Consider the following 25,167-nt stretch of genomic DNA (forward strand, 5'->3'; position numbering starts at 1 on the left):
TACAACATTAACAAAAGCCTGTTATCAATACAACACAATACGAAAAGCACATTTCACACTGCAGTGGAAGGACTTAAACAACTTTTTAGTATGAGGAAGGTCAGGTGTCCACTGCCGCATAGAGCCAAGGTGGTAGAGGAGGCTTATCCGACAAAAATTCCTTGGGGGGGCCCCAAAAGCGTCCCCAGACCCCTCCCGGTTCACGGCACGGTGGAGTCCTGGTTTCCTCCATGGTTTCCAGATTGAGGCCCAAAAAGGCCTAATAAAATTGTTTAGAGACAGAATTCCAAGCCTATAAACAGCAAAGGCGCACACACACACGCACCCTTTTTTTTTTTTTCTCCGCTGTGGTGTCTGCAGCAGTGCTCATTTTCTGAGCAGCAGCAGTGCGTGCGGGGGGGGCGAGAAGCAGCTGCGGAGGCAGGAGTGGGGGTGCTCTCTGTACCAGGAGCAGCTCTCACTCTCCGCAGCAACTCTCAGCCTCCAAAAAGGCAAACTAATTCTCATGCCTGTTTTCCCTGTGTTCCTGTGTAGTGTGCCCTAGGTGATCCTGCTTTGGCAGAGGGGTTGGACTGGATGATCTCTAGAGGTCCCTTCCAAACCCTAACATTCCATAATTTTACTATTCTATGGCCTCAGTCCCTGGGACAGTGATGGGGTCCAGCCTGCTCCAGGCAGGTGAAGGACAAAGAGGGTATTGCTGAAGCAGAGTGGCCAGGGGACAGGAATACATGGGGTGCACCCGGCCTTTAGCAAGCCCTTTGACATGCTCTACCATTGTCCTTTTGTAGCCAGACTGGTGATGTCTGGATTGATGTTGGGGAAACAGTTCAGAAATATACAGGTTGTGAGCAATCCTGACTTACTTCAGTTTAGGCTACATTGGGTTAATGGTTATTGATGCCTAGTTAGAGGTTTCTAAAAGTGAGCTAATGGGAAAGAGATAACTTAATTGGCAAAGGAAGAGGAAAATAATTATGTGAGAAGAATCTTTCCGTGAGAATGGTATGTGTAATTGGAATACAAAGCCACCTGCATGATATGATTGTGTAAACAAGGCTTCTCTATATAAAGTGAGTGCAAGCTGTTAATAAACGATTTCATACGATCATATTGATGTGTAAATGGAACCCTTAAGCCTCCGCAGACTTTTTTCCCACAAATGGCACCCGAACAGGGACTAAAGGTGGCATGGACCAGGGACTCTCATGCTATTGCTTCAAGGCTCAATGAAGACAGCTGGAATGAGAGGATAGCAGAGAAGCCAGTTGAAAGGAGATTGCTGCCCTGGCAGTCTATGTAGCTAGTGCCCGGCTACGGAATAAATGAGCTCGGAATCGAGGAATCTTGCCCTGATCAGGTGAGCGTCTGGGGACGAGATGGGGTCTACACTCTCTAAAGAAGAAGAGGCAGTAGTTAAGCTCCTCCAATGTATTCTCTCTACGAGAGGTTTATTACACGAAGGCAGAACCTTACGTGAATTACTGAAATGGGCAAGGGATAGAGACTTGATCCCCTCGATGGGTACTGTTTTTGAGTTACCTACTTGGGAAGCCATAGGTACTGCCCTATGGGATAAAATTAGTGATAAGGAGGCACAACGCTTAGCGACACTCTGGAAATTGATTAGAGAAACCTTAAAAGAAATGAAAAGTGAGAGGGCAGCAGAAGCCTCAGCGTTTGCTGCCTTAACGCCTGATCTACCAGTACCGATGAATGCTCAAAATATGGACTTGACCCCTAAACAGTTCTTTGAGACACCTAAAATACCCTTACCAGCATCTGAAGGGACTGTACTGATTCAAGCTCAGCCAACTGTGCCATTTGACCCTGGGGGTCGGATGAAAAGCAAAATTGGACCGAGAAGCAAAACCAAAAGCGACTGAAAAGACCACAAGAATCGTTGGAGGACCCAGAGGGAGAGAAGCCGGAGAACACAGGTGAGGAACCTCGGAATGCAAACTCCCCACCTTGCGCCTGCCTGCCGCGGCCCCTGGCTGCTCTGCCTTCCTTTCAACCTCCAACGCTTGATTTATCTTCTTCACCACAGTTGCCACCAATTAATCCTCTGCTTCACCTGTCAACACCGTCAGCGACTGCTATAGAGCAACAACCAAGGAAAGAACTGGGACTCGGAGACAAGCAACTAAGGGAACGGCTGAAGAAACTGAAAGAACTGGAGACCAAGGATGAGTATACCCCTGAAAAAAAACTAGTTTTTGCTCCGGGGAACATCCCGAACAACCCAGGGGCACTAATCCATTTTTACCCCCTGATCTGTTCCCTATTCCTGTTCCTATTTCCCTTAACCCTTTAACACCCACTGCTCCACCTCTTCCAGATCCAACATGGGGAGGGGAGGGTGGTGGAGGGATAGTGGGGGGGGTGTGGTAGTGTGTATCCAGTAACTAGATGGAAGGGAATTATTCAAAATGCTATAGTTGAAGGAGAAATGGTTCCCAATATGAGTCCGATGGTTTTCCAGTGATTGTGGGAGGCCAATAGGGGGCCTGCCCTAACTGGGCACAGGTGGATTTGATACCAGCTCACACCCACTTCTCGGTAATCAGAGGCATTTGATTGCTTTGTTCCACTACATTTCCCCCCCCCCTTTTTTTTTTTTTTTTTTTTGTGAATAAGCTATACAACAAAAGTGCTAATCCCTCTCACCTCTTTTTTTTTTTTTTTTTTTTTTTTAGGGGGGGGCACCACCAACAGTTAAAAAGAGTCATGTAATATCTAGGCAAATTTTTCCGGATTAATTAATTCGACCTGCTGGATGCTGCACCGTTGTTCTTTAAAGGTCTGTTTGTGGCAGGGCGTGTCCACTTACTGGGTACCCAGAGAGGTCCGGAGTCTGTTGAGACACAGCTATAACCTCTCCCGGTAAACAGTAGTGGTTTGGGCCCTGTCCACTGGGGCTTTGTAATGAATCTGGACGTCCGGCATACGGTTGATCTTCTGGGACGAGTAGTGTTGCAGCACAGGGGGTTGTTGTGAGTCACGGCTTGGGCTAAGAAAATTTAGCATAAACAGTACCTTGCCAAGCCGCATCTGCGGGTCCATCTCTTTGCTGTCTTTCTGTTTTTGCAAGTACGTCTTCAGGGTGCGATTAGCTCTTTCTACTATCGTCTGGCCTGAAGATGAGTGGGGGATTCCTGTGATGTGTTTTACCCCCCAAGTAGCAAAAAATTGTTTGACTTTCCTGCCTGTATAGGCGGGTGCATTGTCGGTTTTTACTACTTGGGGGACCCCCATGACAGCGAAGCAATTAGTTAGATGACGGACCACATGTAACGCTTTTTCCCCCATTTGAGCTGTTGCCCAGAGCATGCCCGAAAAGGTATCAATCGTGACATGAACATATTTCAGACGTCCACATTCTGAGACGTGGGTGACATCCATCTGCCAGATTTCTCCCACTTGCAGTCTGCGTGGGTTGACTCCCATTCACAGGGCTGGGCCAAATTGCGCGCATTGGGGGCACGCTCTAACAATCCCTTTCGCATCTTCCCACGGAATGGAAAACATGCGCTTCAATGCCTTGGCATTCTGATGGAATAGAGAGTGGCTGTTTTGAGCCTTTGCGAACTGACGGACGGGATTCTGGAATCCTAGGCTGACCAGGGAGTCAGCCTTTGCATTTCCTTCACCCAGTCCCAGAGAGGTTTTATGGCTTCTGATGTGTAGTATGCAGCATGGTTCCGTTCGAATTTTTAGCACACGTTGTAGCGTAAGGAAGAGTTCCCATAGCCGCTTATTTTGTACCGGCTTGATAATAGCAGCCTCGATACGGTTCGCAACTCCGACTGCATATTGCGAGTCGGAGACAATGTTAAGGGGAGCCTGTCGCCATTGCGTTAGGGCCCAGATAATAGCCAGCAATTCCAGAGTCCGTAGATTATCTTCCGCAGTGCCCGGAATCAGGTGTTGTTTCCACCGACCCTTATCCTGCCATACGCAGGCGGCCGTTTTCGACCTCTTTCCAGCATCGGTGAAAACTGTGATGCCAGGCACTGGGCACTCTGAAACGATCGGACGCTCAATCCAATGAAGCTGGCTGATGGTCTGTAAACGCTTATGTGTTGGGCCTCCATGGCGGACTTCCCCGGAATATCCGAATAGAGCAAGTTGTAGAGGCACGGAGCGTTGCAGTAGCCAGTCAAAGTCGATTGTTTTTATGGGGATGCTGATCCATCCCGGCTCTTGACCGTCTACCTCCAGGCAACGCTGCCGTCCCTTACGTATCAAGAATGCTATTATCTCAGTCTGTTGCCATATACCTTTCTGCGGCGTGTGCGATGGAAATAGCCATTCCAAGATGGCTATGGAGCCTGGTCTCAGGGAGCTCTGATTGCGTTTTCGGTTTATCGTTGTTGCAGTTGTCCTTTTGCCAGTTAAAGTCTTGTAATAACAGCGCGAATGGGAATGATGGGTGATTACATATCCAGATGCCGATGGGTTGTGTGGCATCTCGCCGATCCGCATAGCCGGTTGCCAGTTTACGGACGACCTGTTTTAACGCATTAGTGTGGCTATCTGTCCAGTTCACTAACGCATTTGGTTGCGTGCCCCGCAACAACGACAAAAAGGGGTGGATGTCTGCGTTGGTGAGACCTACAATGGGTCGAACCCATTGGAGCTCATCCACTAGCTTTTGGGCATTGTTCAATATTTTAACCAAACTTATTACCTCCAGTTTCTGTGGTCTCACCATGGCGTGGGTAACTTTCCACCCTAAGTAGCTCCAGGGCGATTGGGTCTGCACTTTTTCCGGAGCAACTATTAGTCCCTTCGTCTTCAGTCGGTTGGTCAGGATTTGACTGAAGTCGTCAGGGAGCGGGGCTTCTTGGCAGAATAGTATGTCGTCCATGTAATGGTATGTTAGTGTATTTGGCATTTTGTCGTGGATCGGCGATAGCGCCCATGCCACATACATTTGGCATAATGTCGGAGAGTTTTTCATCCCCTGTGGCAGCACTACCCATTCATACCTCTTTGCAGGTTCACTTTTGTTGATGGAAGGGATGGTGAATGCGAAGTGCGCTGTATCTTCTGGATGTAAGGGAATATTGAAGAAACAGTCTTTGAGGTCAATGACCAGAAGGTGCCAGCCTCTTGGTAGCATTGTAAGTAATGGTAACCCAGGTTGGAGGGCGCCCATGGGCCACATCTGGTTATTGACCTTTCGTAAACCCTGTATTAATCGCCATTTTCCTGATTTTTTCGGAACAACAAAGATAGGTGTGTTCCAAGGACTGAGTGATGGCTGGATGTGTCCTGCATCCAGCTGTTCTTTTACTAGTCTGTTAGCAATTTGTAGCCGCTCTTTTGGTAGAGGCCACTGCTCTACCCAGACGGGGGTGTCTGATTTCCATTTCAGTCTGGGGGTTGGTGGCACTACTGCAGTGGCCCTTACTGAAAATTTTGAAGAGATCGGGTGGGCTCAGGGATGGAGAGGACGGCTCCTAGCTGACTCATTACTTCTCTGCAGATCAGCCCTCCTAGTTGCCCTGGCAATGACAATACATAGGGATGCACGGTTACCTTCTGTCCTTCAGGAAACTGTAGTTGCACTGGTTCTAGGGCCTGAAGGGGGGTGGAACCACCACCTACTCCCTGGACGGCATCATGGGCAGTGACAAGTTTCCAGTGACGAGGCCATACGTTGAGGTTGATGATTGTGACATCAGCCCCCGTGTCCATCATCACGGAAAGTGTCTTTGCCTCTTTTCCGGCGATCATCTTCACGACAATAATGGGCCTGGTCTTCATCTGTTGCACTAAGTTTACTAGAGTGCCTCCAGATGATCCAAAGCCCCGACCGCCTCGTGCCGTGGGGACGTTCTTTCCCAAATTCATTTTTGGGAGGAGGACCAATTGTGCTATCCGGGTTCCCGCTTTGATTATCAGGGGAGGCGTCAACGTGAAACACGCGATCATTATCTCCCCTGTAGAATCCACGTCTATAACCCCTGGGAACACAATAAGTCCTGCGACTCCTGTAGATGAACATCCCATTAACAAGGCTCCTATCGTGCTGTTTTCCTGATGTATAGGTCCGTGTATTCCCGTCGGTAACCGGTAAATCTGAGTAGTCGTCAATGTAATGTCTATTGCACAGGGCACATCGATGCCCAAGCTTCCCCTTGTGGCTGGGGCGGGAAGCCGTTGTATAGCGCTGGCCCGGCTACTTGTGTCGTGGCGCAGGGGCCTTGCGCGCTGCGTCTGCCGTTTTTTGCGAATCTGCAAGCCCGGTTGTTATGATTATCTCTTTGGCAGCGGTCGCACCACACTGTAGCCGAGCAGTCTCTCGTCAAGTGGCCTGTTGTCCCACACCGGAAGCAGACGGGGGTGGATTTCCTTGGTCGGTTTCTCCTTTTGAACCGATTACCCCTTCCGTCCAGCCTCTGTGCCACCGCTGCGAGGAGCTTCTGTGTGGGTTCCAGAGCGGCAGCGAAGGCACTGGCCATTCCTTGATGCTGCTGCGTCTGGGTGGCCCTGGAAGCTACCTCTAGCATGTCCGAAACGCCAGCTGTCTTCGGTAGTGTGGAAAACAGTGACTTCATTTTCGGATTTGCGTTTTCAAACGCCAGCAATTTAAACATTGATTCCCTTTGCTCAGCTCCCAGCTCGGACTGAGCTGTGACGGACTGCCAGAGCCTATCGACAAAGTGTTGGTATGGCTCATTCATCCCTTGTTTAACAGCAGTAAAGGAAAGGGAGTGGAGTGGGCTCGGGAACCACGTTAAATGCTTGGCGGGCCAAATACGCCACGATGTGATGGAGCACAGTCGGGAACTGGAGTTGTACTTGAACGTCCGCAAACCATCCCGCGCCCGTGAGCATCTCGCCGGTTGTCCCTGACAATGGGTCACCGGGTGCTCGAGGGCGGGTTGCCTCTGCTTGGGCCAGGCGTTCCCACTCTTTAAGCCAAACAATCTGTTGGGAGGGGGTGAGAAGATACCTGGCCAAATTTCGGCAATCGTGGGGATAGTTGGTGTCCGCGGTGAACAACCAGTCCAGGACGGCCTGACCACTCTCCGATTTTAACCCCCCCTCTCTCAGGGTCTTCTTGGCTTGTTGTAGAGTTTTCCAGCTATGTTGTTCGAATATAGGCGGCCCATTGTTATCATATATGACGGGGCAAGCAACAGTGCTGGCCTCCCATTCCCCTTCGAGGATGGCATCTCAGATGATTCCGGACCATCTTCCGGGTCGGGGTTTACCAGCACCCTTGATGCTAGGGTTGGTCTGCCTCGATAACAGTGGGGCTGGAATATCTTCTTCATCGTCAGGGAGGGTGGGTGGGTCTCGATATTTGCGGAAAGACGAGTATTGCTCCATGTCTGTCACCCTTTTTTCCAAAGATCTCACGGCCTGATTTGTTTGATCCAGGAGAGCTTTTATTTTTTCCTCTAGGCCGACGGTTTGCAGCTGATGGGGTGGCCGCTTCTTTCCCATGCTCATTTTCTGAGCTGGGAGGTGACAGTAAGGGCAGTTTCAAGCAGCTGGGGCCACCCATCTCGGAGGCATGGGGCGTCGGCATCTTCTTCAGAGGAGGTACTTCTTTATCTTCCTCCGGCCCGATGTCCGAGAGGAATTCAGCTATGGTATGATGCACTTTTCCTCTCATGCCCTTGATGCCAAGGCTGTTGTCCCTTAAAACTAGGAACGCCTTTTGGGCTTTTTCATTCTCGGCAGGTAATGGAGGTGCTGTCAGGACTACACCGGGTTCTGCCTCAGGTGGTGGTGTTTTAGTATCGAAGCTAGCGTTCGGCGGGAGTGCTTCAACAGTGGTGATGGCAGCCTTCGCCTCAGCTTTTATTTCTTTTAGGCTTTTGATCACCACTCCCCAGACACCATCTAACCCGGTTATGTTTTTCCTCACTTCTTGAGTATGGAGGCTTCCCAACAGGTCACCGACCTCATGCCAGAGTTCCCGTGCGGCTGCAGTAACCGGGAAGGAGGAGACAGGGGTGCTTGCTGAAAGTCCCATCTTCTTTTTCTTCTCCTTTTCTTGGTTGATCAGTAGTATCGAAGTAAGGGTAACGGGTCTTCTTACCGGAGAACTCAGATCTTCTGTTAATTGTAGTTTGCGCTAGGTCGGATCCCTTTTTCTGGTTTTGTCGGAGCACGGGCTAGACCAAAGTCTATGCCCGCATTCTCCACCAGATGTTGCAAGACGAACCTTTCTATAGGGATCGATGCCTCAAGGTCTAATTAGGTGTAGCAGTTTAGACTTGTGAGTTGTGCTCTAAGTCTGTCACTCATGTAGTGAAACTAGCAAGATCGGACCGTGGCTCAAAGAGCTACCAGCTTCTCTCATGACTAGCCCAAGAGTGAGCTAGTCTGTGGGTGTGAGCCTCACCTTTTATTGGCCCCTTGGTCTTGCACATGCTCAATAGGGGGCCTGCCCTAACTGGGCACAGGTGGATTTGATACCGGCTCACACCCACTTCTCGGTAATCATAGAATCATAGAATTAGCCGGGTTGGAAGGGACCTCAGAGATCATCTAGTCCAACCCTTGACCCACCGGAGCAGTTGCTAGACCATGGCACTGGGTGCCTCATCCAGTCTTTTTTTAAATGTCTCCAGGGTCGGAGAATCTACCACCTCACCGGGCAGTCCATTCCATAGCCTAATCACCCTCTCCGTGAAGAAATTCTTTCTAATACCTAACCTAAACCTCCCCTGGCACAACTTAAGACTGTGTCCTCTTGTCTTGTTGAAGGTCATCTGTGAAAAGAGTCCAGTTCCCACCTCGCTACAGTCTTCTTTCAGGTAGTTGTAGACAGCAATGAGGTCTCCCCTGAGCCTCCTCTTATTCAGGCTGAACAGCCCCAGCTCTCTGAGCCTCTCCTCATAGGGCCTGTGCTCGAGTCCCTTCACCAGACTGGTTGCCCTCCTTTGGACCTCTTCCAGGACCTCTACATCCTTCTTAAACTGAGGGGCCCAGAACTGGACACAGTACTCGAGGTGTGGCCTCACCAGGGCTGAGTACAGGGGAAGAATCACCTCCCTGGACCTGCTGGTGACGCTGTTTCTGATACAGGCCAGGATGCCATTGGCCTTCTTAGCCACCTGGGCACACTGCTGGCTCATGTTCAGTTTCTTGTCAATGCAGACTCCCAGGTCCCTTTCTGCCTGGCTGCTCTCCAGCCACTCTGTCCCCAGCCTGTAGCGCTGCATGGGGTTGTTGTGGCCAAAGTGCAGGACCCGGCACTTGGCCTTGTTGAACCTCATCCCGTTGGAATCGGCCCAGCTCTCTAGTCTGTCCAGGTCCCTCTGCAGAGCCCTCCTGCCTTCGAGTTGGTCCACACTTCCTCCCAGCTTGGTGTCATCTGCGAATTTGCTGATGATGGACTCAATCCCTTCGTCTAAGTCGTCGATAAAGATATTGAACAGAACTGGGCCCAATACTGATCCCTGGGGGACACCACTAGTGACCGGCCGCCAACTGGATGCAGCCCCGTTCACCACCACTCTCTGGGCCTGGCCCTCCAGCCAGTTCCTAACCCAGCACAGGGTGCTCCTGTCCAAGCTGTGGGCTGACAGCTTTTTCAGGAGAATGCTATGAGGGACGGTGTCAAAGGCTTTGCTGAAATCCAGGTAGACCACATCCACCGCCTTCCCCTCATCCACCAGACGGGTCACCTGATCATAAAAGGAGATCAGGTTGGTCAGGCAGGACCTGCCCTTCCTAAACCCGTGCTGGCTGGGTCTGATCCCTTGCCCATCCTGCAGGTGCTGTGTGATTGCACTGAGGATGATCTGCTCCATAACCCTGCCAGGCACTGAGGTCAGGCTGACGGGCCTGTAGTTTCCCGGGTCATCCTTCCGGCCCTTTTTGTGGATTGGCGTGACATTCGCCAACTTCCAATCATCTGGGATGTCCCCCGTGAGCCAGGACTGTTGGTAGATGATAGAGAGAGGCTTGGCGAGCTCTTCTGCCAGCTCCCTCATCACTCTTGGGTGGATCCCATCCGGTCCCATAGACTTGTGGGGGTCCAAGCAGCTCAAGAGGTCACTGACTGTGTCCTTCAATATTACAGGGGGGCTGTTTAGATTTTTATCGCCTTCTATAGGCTCCAGAAGCCTGCTGTCAACAGGATAACCTGTCTTTCTGTTGAAAACTGAGGTAAAGAAGGTGTTAAATACCTCAGCCTTTTCCTCATCTTTGATAACTATATTCCCACCCATGTCCAGTACAGAATGAATATTTTCCTTGCCTCTTCTTTTGCTATTGATGTATCTGTAGAAGGATTTCTTATTGTCCTTCACAGAGGTAGCAAGATTCAGTTCATGTTGTGCTTTTGTCTCTCTGATTTTCTTTCTACATGACCTGACTATATTCCTAAATTCCTCTTGAGAAGTTAGCCCTTTTTTCCATAATTGATAGGCCCTCTTCTTAATCCTAATTTCTTTCAGAGTCTCCCAGTTCAGCCAGACTGGTTGCCTTCCCCGCCGGCTCGCCTTCAGGGACTCTGGGACAGCCTGTTCCTGTGCTTTCAGAATATGCTCTTTGAAGTATGTCCATCCCTCCTGGACCCCTCTGTTTTCAAGGGCTGTTTCCCAGGGTATACTCTGAACTAGTCTTTTGAATAGTCCAAAATCTGCTCTCCGGAAGTCCAACACAGAGGTTTTACTGACAACCCTCCTTGTATCCCTGAGTATTGAAAACTCTAGTATTTCGTGGTCACTAAGTCCCAGTCGTCCATCAACCACCACATCTCCCACCAGCCCCTCTCTGTTTGTGAAAAGAAGGTCAAGTGGGGCTCCGTCCCTGGTGGGCTCATTTACTAGTTGGAGCAGGAAATTATCTTCAATGCACTCTAGGAATCTCCTAGACTGCCTCCTCTCTGCGGTGTGGAGTTCCCAGCAGATGTCTGGCAAGTTGAAGTCACCTACGAGAATAAGGGATGATGATTTTGAAACATCCTCCAGTTGCTTGTAGAATATTTCGTCGACCTCATCATTCTGATTGGGTGGTCTGTAACAGACTCCCATCACGATATCGGCCTTGATGACCTTCCCACTGATTCTAACCCACAGGCATTCTGCCCTATTATTGGTGGTCTCAACTTCTACAGTGTTGAGAGATTCTCTAACATATAGGGCTACCCCTCCACCTCTCCTACCCTGCCTGTCCCTTCTGAAGAGCCTGTATATTAGGTTGGTTGTAGGGGGTAGGGCTATGTTTGTAAGGTTCGCTAGTAATCATCATGTTGCTATGAGTGGGAGAAGAGGTTGGAGGCCTCGGGCGAGAAGTAGAATGCGGCTGTGGGTTCGTTCATAATTTGTGTTGGCTAGACAGAATAGTATTGAGGAAGTCAGTCCATGGGAGATTATTAATGTTATTGCTCCTGAGAATGACCAGTGGGTTTGGATTATGCTTGCAGCGATAACTAAACCTATGTGACTGACAGAGGAGTAGGCGATGAGTGATTTTAGGTCTGTTTGTCGTAGACAGATGGAGCTGGTTATTAGGGCTCCTCATAGGGCTAGTGCGAGGAATGGGTAGCACAGGGTGTTTGGGATGGGGCCTGTTAGTAGAGTGACTCGTATGATGCCGTACCCGCCGAGTTTGAGAAGGAGGGCGGCAAGTAGCATGGAGCCTGCAATGGGGGCTTCTACATGGGCTTTTGGTAGTCATAAGTGGAGGCCGTATAGGGGGGCTTTTACTATAAATGCTGTTAGGAGGGCTAAGTTTGATAGTAGGTTTGTTCATGAGTTGGGGGTTAGGGCGGGGGGATGAAGTTCAAGGATTGTGAGGTGAAGCGTTCCGATTTGCGCTTGGAGGTGTAGGATTGCCACTAATAGGGGGAGGGAGCTAATTAGGGTGTAGAATAGGAGGTAGATGCCAGCACTTAGGCGCTCTGGTTGGTTTCCCCAGCGTGTGATGAGGATTAGGGTGGGGATTAGTGTGGCTTCGAATGAGATGTAGAATAGGGTTAGTTCTGTGGTTGAGAAGGCCAGGATGATGAATGGTTGGATTATGATGAGTGATGTGATGAAGATTCGTTTTCGGGCAAGGGGTTCATGTTGTAGGTGGTTTTGGCTTGCTAGGATTATTAGTGGGAGAAGTCAGCATGACAGGACTATTAATGGGGCGGAGGTTTGATCGATTCCAGTTCATTGGGTGAGGTTTTTGTATGGGTAGTATGAGGGTAGAATTCACTGGAGGCTTAGAGTAGCAATTGCGAAGCTGTATACAGTGGTGTTGATTCATAGAAGTTTTTGTGGGGATAGAAGGGCTATGGGGAGGAGTATTACTGTTGGTAGGATGATTTTTAGCATTGTAGGAGGTTTAGGTTGTGTAGGTGGTCGGAGCCGTGGGTTCGTGTAGAGGCAACTAGTATTGCTAGGCCTGTGCCTGCTTCGCAGGCTGAGAATGCAAGTATTAAGATTGGCAGGAGGGTGGAGGATGTCATTAGGTTTTCGGCTGGCCATATGGATAATGCGATGTACATGGATAGTATTATGCTTTCTAGGCAGAGAAGTGCAGAGACCAGGTGGGTTCGGTGGAATGCTAGTCCTAGTATGCTTAGGGTGAATGCTGAGTAGAAGCTTAGGTGTATTAGTGACATTAAGAAGGTCATAGGGTTAAGCTATGATTTGCTGAGTCGAAATCAGCTGTCTTGGGTTAGACTAACTTTCTTTTTATTCTGCTCATTCTAGTCCCCCTTGGGTCCATTCATAGATTAGTCCTAGGGTAAGTAAGAGGGTAATGATAAAGGTTCAGGTTAAGGTGGTGGTGGGAGATTGGAGTTGTATTGCTCAAGGGAGGGGGAGGAGAAGGGCGATTTCAAGGTCGAACAGGAGGAATAGGATGGCTACTCAGGAAGAATCGGACTGAGAAGGGAAGTCGAGCGGAGCCTAGTGGGTCAAATCCGCACTCGTATGGTGATAATTTTTCTGAATCTGGTGTGATTTGAGCGAGTCAGAAGTTTAATGTGATCAGGATGGTGGTGAGTGTTAGTGATAGGGCGAGTATGAATGTAATTATGTTAATTGCTCTTCTCTGGGGTTAAACCAGATTTTAGAGATTGGAAGTCAATTGTAATAGATATACTAGAAGAGCAGGATCCTCATCAGTAGATAGTTATGTAGAGGAACAATCAGATGACATCTACGAAGTGTCAGTATCATGCTGCTGCTTCAAAGCCAAAGTGGTGGTTGGATGTGAAATGGAACTTGATTAGGCGTAGGAGGCAGACAAGTAGGAAGGAGGATCCGATGATTACGTGTAATCCGTGGAACCCTGTAGCGACGAAGAATGTGGAGCCGTATATGCCGTCGGCAATTGAGAATGGGGCTTCGTGGCATTCTATTGCTTGTAGCGCTGTGAAGTATAATCCTAGAAGGACTGTTAGGGTTAGAGCCTGGGTCGCTTGTTTTTGGTACCCTTCTGTGATGCTATGGTGGGCTCATGTTACAGTGACGCCGGAGGCTAATAGAATGGTTGTGTTTAGCAGGGGCACGTCTATAGGGTTGAGAGGCTGGATGCCTGTAGGGGGTCACTGTCCTCCTTGTTCTGGAGTAGGGGCTAGGCTTGAGTGGAAGAATGCTCAGAAGATGCCTAGGAAGAAGAAGGCTTCGGATGCGATGAACAGGATTATCCCGTATCGAAGTCCTTTTTGGACTGTTGGAGTGTGGTGGCCTTGGAACGTCCCTTCTCGTACGATGTCTCGTCATCATTGGAGTATCACTAGAAGGGTGGATAGGAGGCCTAGAGAAAGGAGGTTTGCGGAGTTGTGATGAAATCATATGATGAGCCCTGAGGTAGTGAGTAGGGCGGCGGCTGCTCCAAAGAGGGGTCATGGGCTTGGGTCTACTATATGGTAGGAGTGTGCTTGGTGGGCCATTAGATATTTTCTTGTAGATAGAGGCTTAGTAGCAGTACGAATACGTAGGCTTGGATTATAGCTACGGCTACTTCTAGGATGGTTAGAAGAAGTAGTACGCAGGCAGTTAGGAGGGAGATAGCGGGTATGATGGAAAATAGAACTGCAGTAGCTGTTGAAATGAGTTGGATCAGTAAGTGTCCTGCTGTTAGGTTGGCTGTGAGTCGTACTCCTAAAGCTAGGGGGCGAATTAGGAGGCTGGTAGTTTCGATTATGATTAGGGCTGGGATTAGTGGTGTAGGGGTTCCTTCGGGCAGGAGGTGGCCTAGGGAGGCAGATGGTTGGTTTCGGAGGCCTGTGAGGAGGGTTGCTAGTCATAGTGGGAATGCTAGTGCTAGGTTCATGGATAGTTGTGTGGTTGGGGTGAATGTATATGGGAGTAGTCCTAGTAGGTTAATTGAAAGAAGGAAGATTATTAATGATGATAGGATAAGGGCTCACTTGTGGCCTTTTTTGTTCAGTGGAATTATTAGTTGCTTTGTGATTATGTAGATAAATCATGATTGCAAGGTGGATACTCGGTTGGTAATCCATCGGTTGCGGGGGGAGGGGAATAGTAGGGTTGGGAATAGTAGTGAGATAAGAATTAATGGGATTCCTAGTAGATATGGGCTTATAAATTGGTCGAAGAAGCTTAGGTTCATGGTCAGGATCATGATGGGGTTTTTGTGTTTGTTGAGGCTTTTTCTGAGGGGGTGTTGGTGGGTGTAAATGATAAGAGTTTGGGTTGGATGATTAGTGAGAAAGTTAATCATGATGCGATTATAATGAATAGTCATGGGTTTGGGTTTAGTTGGGGCATGTCATTAGGGAGGCTTGGCAGTCCTCTTTCTCTAGCTTAAAAGGCTAGTGCTGTTGCATAGCTTCCTAGTGGTTAGGATGATAGGAGGGATGATCAGCTCTCAAAGTGCGGAAGGGGAGTTGATTCTACTACAATTGGTATATAGCTGTGATTGGCTCCACAGATTTCTGAGCATTGGCCATAGAAAATGCCCGGCCGTGTGGCGATAAATGATGTCTGGTTAAGTCGTCCTGGGATGGCGTCGGTTTTTACTCCTAGGGTTGGGACTGCTCAGGAGTGTAGTACGTCGCTAGCAGTAACGATGATGCGGATTGGTGATTCTATTGGGATGACAACTCGGTGGTCTACTTCTAGTAGGCGGAAGTGGCCTAGTGGTAGTTCTGTTGTTGGGATTATGTATGAGTCGAATGTTAGGTCTTTGAAGTCTGTGTATTCGTAGGATCAGTATCATTGGTGCCCAATGGCTTTTAATGTGAGGTCTGGCTCGTCGATCTTGTCTATTATGTACAAGATTTGTAGGGATGGGAGGGCAAGTAGGATGAGGACGATAGCTGGCAGGATTGTTCAAATCAATTCTACTTCTTGGGCATCTACGGTGTTTGAAGAGAGTTTTTCTATTAGTATAAGGGTTAGCAAGTATAATACTAGGCTGCAGATTGCTAGTGCGACTATAAGAGCATGGTCGTGAAATTCAACGAGTTCTTCTATGATTGGGGATGAAGCGTCTTGGAATCCTAATTGGGAGTGGTTGGCCATATGTAAGATGTACAGGGTTTTCATCTGTGATTTAGCCTTGACAAGGCTATGTAATGGTTTTACTAACATCTTATAAGAAAGAAGCATAGGTGGTTTAATGCGGCTGGCTTGAAACCAGTGTATGAGGGTTCGACTCCTTCCTTTCTTGGACTTGGACGAAGGCGGGTTCCTCGAAGGTGTGGTACGGAGGGGGGCAGCCATGGATTCATTCAATGTTGGTGGCTGTTAGTTCTGGTTGAAGGACTTTTCGTTTTGAAGCTAGGGCCTCTCAGATAATGAATATTAGCATGATTACAGCTGTTATTGAAATGAGTGAGCCGATAGAGGATAGAGTATTTCATAGGGTGTAGGCGTCTGGGTAGTCTGAGTATCGTCGAGGCATGCCAGCTAAGCCTAGGAAGTGTTGTGGGAAGAAGGTTAGGTTTACGCCTGTGAACATTACTCCAAAGTGGGCTTTGGCTCAAGTGGGGTGCAGTGTAAATCCTGTGAATAGGGGGAATCAGTGGGTAAATCCGGCTAGAATTGCAAATACGGCACCCATGGAGAGCACATAGTGGAAGTGGGCTACTACGTAGTATGTGTCATGTAATGCAATGTCTAGAGAAGAGTTTGCTAAAACTACTCCAGTGAGCCCTCCTACTGTGAATAGGAAAATGAATCCCAGGGCTCATAGTATTGGTGGGTCCCACTTGATTGTCCCGCCGTGTAGCGTGGCGAGTCAGCTAAAGACTTTAATTCCAGTTGGGATGGCAATAATTATTGTGGCAGATGTGAAGTATGCTCGTGTGTCTACGTCTATGCCTACGGTGAATATGTGGTGAGCTCATACGATAAAGCCTAAGAATCCGATGGATAGTATGGCCCATACTATGCCTATGTAGCCGAACGGCTCCTTTTTGCCCACGTAGTAGGCTACTACGTGGGAGATAATTCCGAATCCTGGGAGGATTAGAATGTACACTTCAGGGTGGCCGAAGAATCAGAATAAGTGTTGATAAAGGATGGGATCTCCTCCCCCAGCGGGGTCGAAAAATGTAGTGTTTAGGTTTTGGTCTGTGAGTAGTATGGTAATTCCAGCGGCAAGTACTGGGAGTGAGAGAAGGAGTAGGACGGCAGTAATAAGGACAGATCAAACGAATAGGGGGGTTTGGTATTGTGATAGGGCGGGTGGTTTTATATTGATTGCGGTGGTAATGAAGTTAATTGCCCCTAGGATTGATGAGATGCCTGAAAGGTGTAAGGAGAAGATGGCTAGGTCTACTGATGCTCCTGCGTGGGCTAGGTTGCCGGCCAGAGGGGGGTATACGGTTCATCCTGTACCTGCGCCTGCTTCTACAGTAGAGGAAGCAAGGAGTAAGAGGAATGACGGCGGTAGGAGTCAGAAGCTTATGTTATTTATACGTGGGAATGCTATATCGGGGGCCCCAATTATGAGGGGAATTAATCAGTTTCCAAAGCCTCCGATTATAATTGGTATGACTATGAAGAAGATTATTACGAAGGCATGGGCAGTGACGATCACATTGTAAATTTGATCGTCCCCTAGGAGGGTGCCTGGTTGGCCGAGTTCTGCTCGGATTAGCAGGCTTAGGGAGGTTCCAACTATTCCAGCCCATGCTCCGAAGATTAGGTACAGGGTGCCAATGTCTTTGTGATTAGTTGAAAATAATCATCGGTTAATGAAAGTCACAGGTAAGATGGCTGAGTGTTATAGGCATTAGGCTGTAGTCCTTTTTACAGAGGTTTGATTCCTCTTCTTATCGACCCTGTAGTGAAGTTCACGGTGAGTTGCAAACTCATTAATGTGCATTGAGTGTGCACTGGGGTCTGAGTAGATTGAAGCTCGCTGGTTTGGGTGCCTAGCTGTTAACTAGGAGTATGTGGGATCGAGGCCCATCAATCTAGGTCAAGGCTCTGGCTTAATTAAAGTGCCTGAGTTGCATTCAGGAGATGCAGGTTAGTGGCCTGCGAGTCTTATCAGAAACTAAGAGGGTCTAACTCTTGTTTAAGGCTTTGAAGGCCTTCGGTTTGTGGATTATCCTAAGTTTCTTAGATGGAGGCGAGGACTATTGGGGATAGTGGGAGTAAGAGGGTTGACAAGGAGGAGAGTGTAGCGATTAGGGTGCTTGTGGGTTTGTTAGTGTGCCATTGTTTTATATGGTTTGTGGGGTTTGGTGGAAGAGTGATTGTTGAGTAATAGGCTAGTCGGAGGTAGAAGAATAGGCCTAGTAGGGATAGGATGGCGATAATTGTAGCGGAGGTGGCTATTTCTTGCTTGGAGAGTTCCTGGATAATAAGTCATTTGGGTAGGAATCCTGTTAGCGGGGGCAATCCTGCTAGTGAGAGTAGTGTTATTATTAATGAAGTGTTAAGTACGGGAGTTTTTGTTCAGGAGGTTATTATCGTTGAGAGTTTGAGGGATTTTGTGGTATTTAAAGTTAGGAAGATGGCACCAGTTATGATGCAATAGAGGTAGAAGGTCATTAGTGTTAGTTTTGGGCTGTAGATGAGGATGATGGTTATTCACCCTAAATGAGAGATTGATGAAAAGGCTGGGATTTTTCGAGTTTGTGTTTGATTTAGTCCTATTCACCCCCCCAGAGCGGCTGAGGCAAGTGCTATGGTAGTGAGTAGGGTTGGGTTTAGGGAGTGGGATGTGAGGAAAAGAATAGTCATTGGGGGGAATTTTATTACTGTTGATAAGAGTATAGCTGTTGTTAAGGGGGAGCCTTGCAGGACTTCGGGGAATCAGAAGTGGAAGGGCACTAAGCCAAGTTTTATTGCAATTGCTGTGGTTAGTAGCAGGGATGATGTGGGGTGGTTTAGTTGAGTGATGTCTCACTGTCCTGTGTGTCAGGCATTAATTATGCTTGAGAATAGCAGTAGGGTGGAGGCAGCAGCTTGGACGAGGAAGTATTTGATCGCTGCTTCGATGGCTCGAGGGTGGTGGGACTTTGAAATGAGCGGGATGATGGCTAGGGTGTTGATTTCAAGTCCGGCCCAGGCCGACATTCAATGGCTACTTGAAATGGTGATGGTTGTTCCTAATATAAGGCTCAAGGAGAATGTTAGTTTAGCGTAGGGGTTCATTAATAAGGGAAGGGGTTGAACCATCATTTTCGGGGTATGGGCCCGATAGCTTATTTAGCTGACCTTATTAGGAAATAATATAAGGGAAGTATGAAGAGTTTTGATCTCTTCTGTGTGGGTTCAACTCCCACTTTTCTAATGCAGTGTTAGGAAATGAGAGGGTTGGTATACCTCTATGTTCACTTTATCATAGTGACCCTTTAACATTCAGGCACATTTCCTTAGGTAAGGAGGTAGGCCTGCGTAGCAGATTGGTATGCTGGTGTGTCAAAGGCATAGTGCCAGGGTTAGCGGTAAAAAATTTTTTCATAGAAGGTGTATAAGCTGGTCGTAACGGAATCGAGGATAGGAGGCGCGGATTCATAAGAATCCTGAAGATAGGAGGAGAGTTTTTGTAGCCAAGGCGATGGAGAATAGCTCGGTGGGGAGGTCTAATATGCTCGGATTGAAGAATAGGATAGAGGTCAAGGCGTTTATTAGTATGATGTTGGCGTATTCAGCGAGGAAAAATAGTGCAAAGGGGCTGGCGGCGTATTCTACATTAAATCCTGATACTAGCTCTGACTCTCCTTCTGTAAGGTCGAATGGGGCTCGGTTTGTTTTGGCAAGAGTGGAAATGTATCATATTATAGCTAGGGGTCAGGAGGAGAAGATTAAGTATAAAGGCTCTTGAGTGGTAGCTAGGGTGTTAAGGGTGTAATTTCCGGTTAGAACAATTACTGAGAGGAGAATGATAGCGAGGGTTAATTCATAGGAGATGGTTTGAGCTACTGCTCGGAGGGCTCCAATTAGGGCGTACTTAGAGTTTGAGGCTCTGCCTGACCATAAAATTGAGTATACTGCTAGGCTTGATATTGCAAGGAGGAACAGGAGGCCTAAATTGAGGTCGGCGAGAGAGAATGGGAGGGGCAGTGGAATCCAGATTGTTATTGCTAGTAAAAGGGCGAGCATTGGGGTTGCAATGAATAGAAGGGGGGAAGATGTTGACGGGCGAATCGGCTCTTTAATGAATAGTTTAACTCCATCTGCTATTGGCTGAAGCAGTCCGAATGGGCCAACGATGTTAGGTCCTTTGCGGGCTTGCATATAGCTCAATACTTTTCACTCTACTAAGGTTAGGAAAGCGACTGCAATTAGGATGGGGATGATGTAGGAGAGGGCTATAGTGAGGTATGTCATGGTTTGGTGCCAGATCATTTGTAGGGGAAGCTAGGGAGAGGATTTGAACCTCTGGGTAAAGGGCTTAAGCCTTCTGCATTTGCCGAGCTCTGCCACGCTAGCAATCCTTTTCTAGGATGAGATGAAGGAGCTCCTTTTGTAATTTAGTTGCGTTCATTACTTAAAGAGGGGGCATGCTTGTTGTATTGGCCCCACTTTTCCGATCCTTTCGTACTAGGAAAAGTCAATCATAGATAGAAACCGACCTGGATTGCTCCGGTCTGAACTCAGATCACGTAGGACTGTTAATCGTTGAACAAACGAACCCTTAATAGCGGCTGCACCATTAGGATGTCCTGATCCAACATCGAGGTCGTAATCCCCCTCGTCGATAGGAGCTCTCGGAGGAGATTGCGCTGTTATCCCTGGGGTAGCTTGGTTCATTGGTCAGATGGATACTGGGTCTGGTTACTGTTAGCACTTTGAGTGGTGGCACTTAGTAAAGATTTGTGGTCTTGTATTTGGAGGTTTTGTTATTCTCCAAGGTCGCCCCAACCAAAAAATATTAGTCAGGGCTCTCTGGGTAGTGGGCCTGCTAGGTTTTGTATTAGGGAGGTGACTAGTGATTTTTAAGTTCCACAGGGTCTTCTCGTCTTATGTGATTATCCTCGCTTTTGCACGGGGAGATCAATTTCACTGATTATCTACAAGAGACAGTTGAGATCTCGTTTAGCCATTCATACAGGTCTCGATTTATGAGACAATTGATTGCACTACCTTCGCACGGTTAGGATACCGCGGCCGTTGAACATTGGCGTCACTGGGCAGGCATCACCTTCAATACTTGTATGGCTGAAGGCTATGTTTTTGGTAAACAGTCGGGCCTCGGGCTTGCCTAGTTCCTTTTGTAGATTTTAATCTTTCTGGTTAGCGCTCCTGGGTGGGGGCAACAGGTTCAGGAATACACGTTCTTGTTGGGGTTTAGGTATTTTGATCTGTTAATAATGTGTGATGTAAGTTTGCGCATAGAGGAGGAGGCATTTGATTGCTTTGTTCCACTACATTTGGGGGTGGGTTTTTGGGGCTTTAACTTCTTAAGAGGGTTTTTATTTTTCAGTCTCCTGTCAGTACCTGAGGGTCATGGACTCAGTCCTTCTAGCACCATTGGGCCCATTACAGCACTGAGCATCCATGTCACCCTGTGGTGTTTTTAGTGTTCAAGACTTGCACAGCTAATTGGAGAGATTCCAGTGCTGAGGAAGATTAAAAAGAGCATCAAATAAATTTTTTTAAAAGTTCAATTTTACTGGTTTTCAGTTTAGAATTGTATATTCAACTGGTATTGGTGCAGAGTGTCTCTGCAGGAGACATGGACGGTGAAGAAAAACATTTGATGTCCAACACTCCATGGAGAACATTGCTCCTTACCTCCCCAAACACAACATTGCTCTCATTGGCTCCCTGGGAAGGCTCTGGGATAATTTGCCTCCACCATTTTGTCACCACCACCTTGTCACCACCCCCTTGTCAGTGCCACCACTTCTACCCTCCATGCAGCAGCTGTTGCTCTTTCAGCTCACTCCTGTCCCCATGCTGCCACTTCATCCCCACCCACCCACCCCGCATGGCACCAGCATCATCGGGGTCTCTGCGGGGAGCCCCGAGCGCTGGCAGCGATTGTCCTGTCACACAATGAGGGGATGGGGGCACCGGCAGCGAGCTCCTTCCTGCCCTGCCTGCAGGACACCTTCCCTTAGGGGCAGGAGGAGCAATGCATGACAAGTGTCCCTTTCCAAAAGCCCGCAGCAGCCTCTCTTTCCTACGGCAGCTGCTTTCTGTGCTGCCATCAATAACGCCCTGCAGGCTCCACTTTGCATTTCTTCCTCCTAAGAAATGGAATGGTCGTTCTTGGCATCACCCAGCAACAGATAGAATGTCCTTGCTTCGGAAGAAAACTCAACACAAAAAGGAGGGAAAAACACTCCTACTCTTTGCCAACCGCTTTCCTTATTACATTCTTTTTCTTTCCAATAACACATTGATCCTTTCTTAGTTTCCATCCAGGCCCTTTAGATTGCACCCAATCCCTTCTTTCAACCACCATTATTTGTCATGTTCCTTTTTTATAGCTTTCTTCTCTCTTGCTAAAAAATCTCCAGGCTAGTAACACTTCCAGATTTCTACTATCTGCTTTTCATAGCTTTTTCAATTTTTCCCTTATGTCTCCTGTATGTTGTTCCAAAAACAAGGAGACTAATTGTTGGGTACCTATTTTCCTATGCTGAATTTGGATGGTGACTCAGAGGGACCCTGTTTTATTGCATAAAGTGTTCACCAATTAATCGTTTTAAGAGTTTCCTTTTCTATCCCTGTTCTGGTTTTGGCCAGGATAAAGGTAATTTTCTGTCTTAAAACTTTGCTTTCAGCTAAGTCTCTTGTAAGTAGTTGCACTTGCTGAAAAGAACAGCCAGTTTCTCAGACAGTGTCTGCTCCTAGGACTGATAACACTCAAAGTTTATAGCTACTGATAGAGACTGGTGTGCAGAGCCAAGGACACTGCTGAGTTCTGAGGAACATTTTGCCCACCGGAAGGAGAAAAGGAGGAAAGAGGTCACACCTGCAACCCTCGTTAGGGAGGAATGGAAAAAATAAATGACCAAAATTGACCAAACAGAGTATTCCAATCCATACATGTCATACTCAGTATAAATTGGAGGTATCATGAGGGACAAACCCCTTCCTGCCTCCCCTTCTTCACCTGTCCCTGTTTTCTTCAGTGTCCTGGGAGGATTCCATCCATTCCTCTGCCTGGGGTCCTGATCCATACCGGCCTGAACCTGTGTGCTCCTGCATCCAGCTCCTGACTGCTGCTGACTCCAGGAGTCCATCCTGGACTTTCCCAGGGCTGCCCTGCAGCCTTAGTGGTAACATGAGAGTTATTGGGGGAGGGGGGGGAGGAACGTGGTATCAATTTTCCTGTATATTTGTATATATTTAGTAATTTTTCCTTTTTATCATTACTGTTTCAATAAAGGTGTATAGTTTAGTTTCAAACTCATAAGTCTCTCTCCCTTATTCTCTCTCCTTCCTTTATCAGGGAGGGGAGGGGGATTAATAGAGGGCATCTGTAATTCAGTGAATTGCCGGGCCAGTGTTAAACTGTGACAGATTTATTGGCACCCAACGTGGGAACTGAAATAATTAGCTTGAGCCCAGTTCATATTTCGACTAATTTACCTGAATAGTTTGAATTCCAGCTCCAGCGGGAGGATACCAATATGGCTTTGCTGAGTGAGAATCAGACCTCTTTCTCTGGAAATATAACAGGGTTGGAGATTAAACCAATTGTGACGTACCTTTGGTATTCAGGGTATGTGATATGTGCTTTTGCAGCTGGAATGTGTGTTACTATGTGTGGGAAAACAGTCTGCGGAGGCTTAAGGATTCCATGTGCACATCAATATGATTGTATGAAATCGTTTATTAGCAACTTGCACTCACTTTATGTAGAGAAGCCTTGTTTACACCATCCTATCATGCAGGTGGCCTTGTACTCCAACCACACATACCATTCTCACGGAACCTTCTTCCCACATAATTATTTTCCTCCTCTGTTGCCAATTAAGTTATCTCTTTCCCAGTAGCTCGTTCTCAGAAAGCCTCTAACTAGGCCTCAATAACCATTAACCCAATGTAGCCTAAATTGAAGTAAGTCAGGATTGCTCACAACCTGTATATTTCTGAACTGTTTCCCCAACATATTCCCCTTTTTGTTTTTTGAGCAATTCTGATTTATTTCATTACGTAAGATAACACGCTAATGATATAATGTCATATGCAGCATACTAATAATGCAAAAGCAATAACAACATATATACTGATTCAAAAGCATACTAGTAATATGAAAGCAATAATAACATATATAACTGATAAGCCTTGCATAATTAAATCTATAAGCCAACAAGCTAACTGGTATATTTTATGATTTTTATCAATTCTTACCAAAGGCTTTTCCTCTTGCTATGTATGATACAAATGAAACAGCAAGAATCCCAAATTTCAAATTTTCACTTATATTCTAGGCCTAAGTGTTGCATTGACCAGTTTGATCACAAATGTTATTGATAACTCATTAGTGCTCTCATGAGGTCACGCTCTTTTTTCTTCTCATGAGGGTATATGCTCTTCCCTTTTCTCTCTCTCTCTTTTTTTTTTTTTTTTTTTTTATGATTGTAATGAAAATAGTTTTATTATCAAATCATGTGTTCTAATAGTTTCAAACTAAACTTGAAAAAATTTCTTTCTATTACACCACACCCTTGCACAGTATTTTGCAGTGCAGCTTTGAAGCTTTGAGCATCTTTTAAAGTCTTTTAAATAATAGATCAAATTATAATCTATGTGCCCAGATAAGTTGTTTTAAAATATCTGGAGTTTGCATAAAAGCAGAGTAGTGATGCAACTTAATTGAAGCCAAATTATTTCTATTTCATGGATAGCGAAAATCTCCTTTCAAAGAAAAGAAAATATCACTATCCTTCATGAATAGCAGGTAACCCTCGAGTTACTGCTTACCAAAATTCAGGCCTGGACATTTAATGCCCAGAACAACGTAAAAATATTTCCCACTTCTGCTTCATACCTTTGAGAAGGCATTAGAAAAACCTTTTTTTTTTTTTTTTTTTTTCTTTTTTTTTTTTTCTTTTTAACGAGGCTACGTGGTGTCCTTTCCTCCCCCTCCCAGCAGGGCTCACAGCTACAGTATCTGCGGGGGCAGAGGCAGCACCTGCAGCTGTAGCAGCCTTGCTGGCAGCACCGCCAGGCACACGAAGGGGGGTTGAAAAGCAGCCGCGGGGGAAAGAGGCGGGGGGGGAGGGGAAGTTTCTTTCTCTCTGCAGCAATTCTCGGCCTCTAAAAAACATTCTCATGACTTTATCGTACTCCTTACCAATATATGAGAAAAATTTAACAACACCTACCAAAAACTCTAAAAACCAAAACACTATTACTACTAAAATCTAGCGGAATCAGCCTAAAATAAAATAAATCAGTACAATCTCCCAAACCAAATACTTGTATCAGAAATATTATCACTGTGAATCCACATTTAAAGGCGTTTGTTTCCATGGTCGAACCCATCTGCTCGGTACCCAACGCACTCCAGTACCTGTAAGTAAGCACATATAACCTCGACCAGTCAGTTTCACCTCTGCCGGCCCTTCCCATTGTCCAGTGATGGAATTCTTGAATTCCACCAAAATTTTGTGGGAAGATTCCGAAGCAAAGTCTGCTAAAGCTTTTTGGTGAATCAGTATCGGAGGTTCTGTACGATCTCCTGTAAGGCGTAAATAGTTCATGACATACGCAGCCTTACTTAACCGGTCCTGAAGAGGACTCCCTTCCTCCCCCCGTTTTTGTCTTTCAAGGAGTGTCTTTAGTACCGAATGGCAAC

This window comes from Calypte anna, chromosome W (genome assembly GCF_003957555.1).
Source record: "Calypte anna isolate BGI_N300 chromosome W, bCalAnn1_v1.p, whole genome shotgun sequence".
NCBI lineage: Eukaryota > Metazoa > Chordata > Aves > Apodiformes > Trochilidae > Calypte > Calypte anna.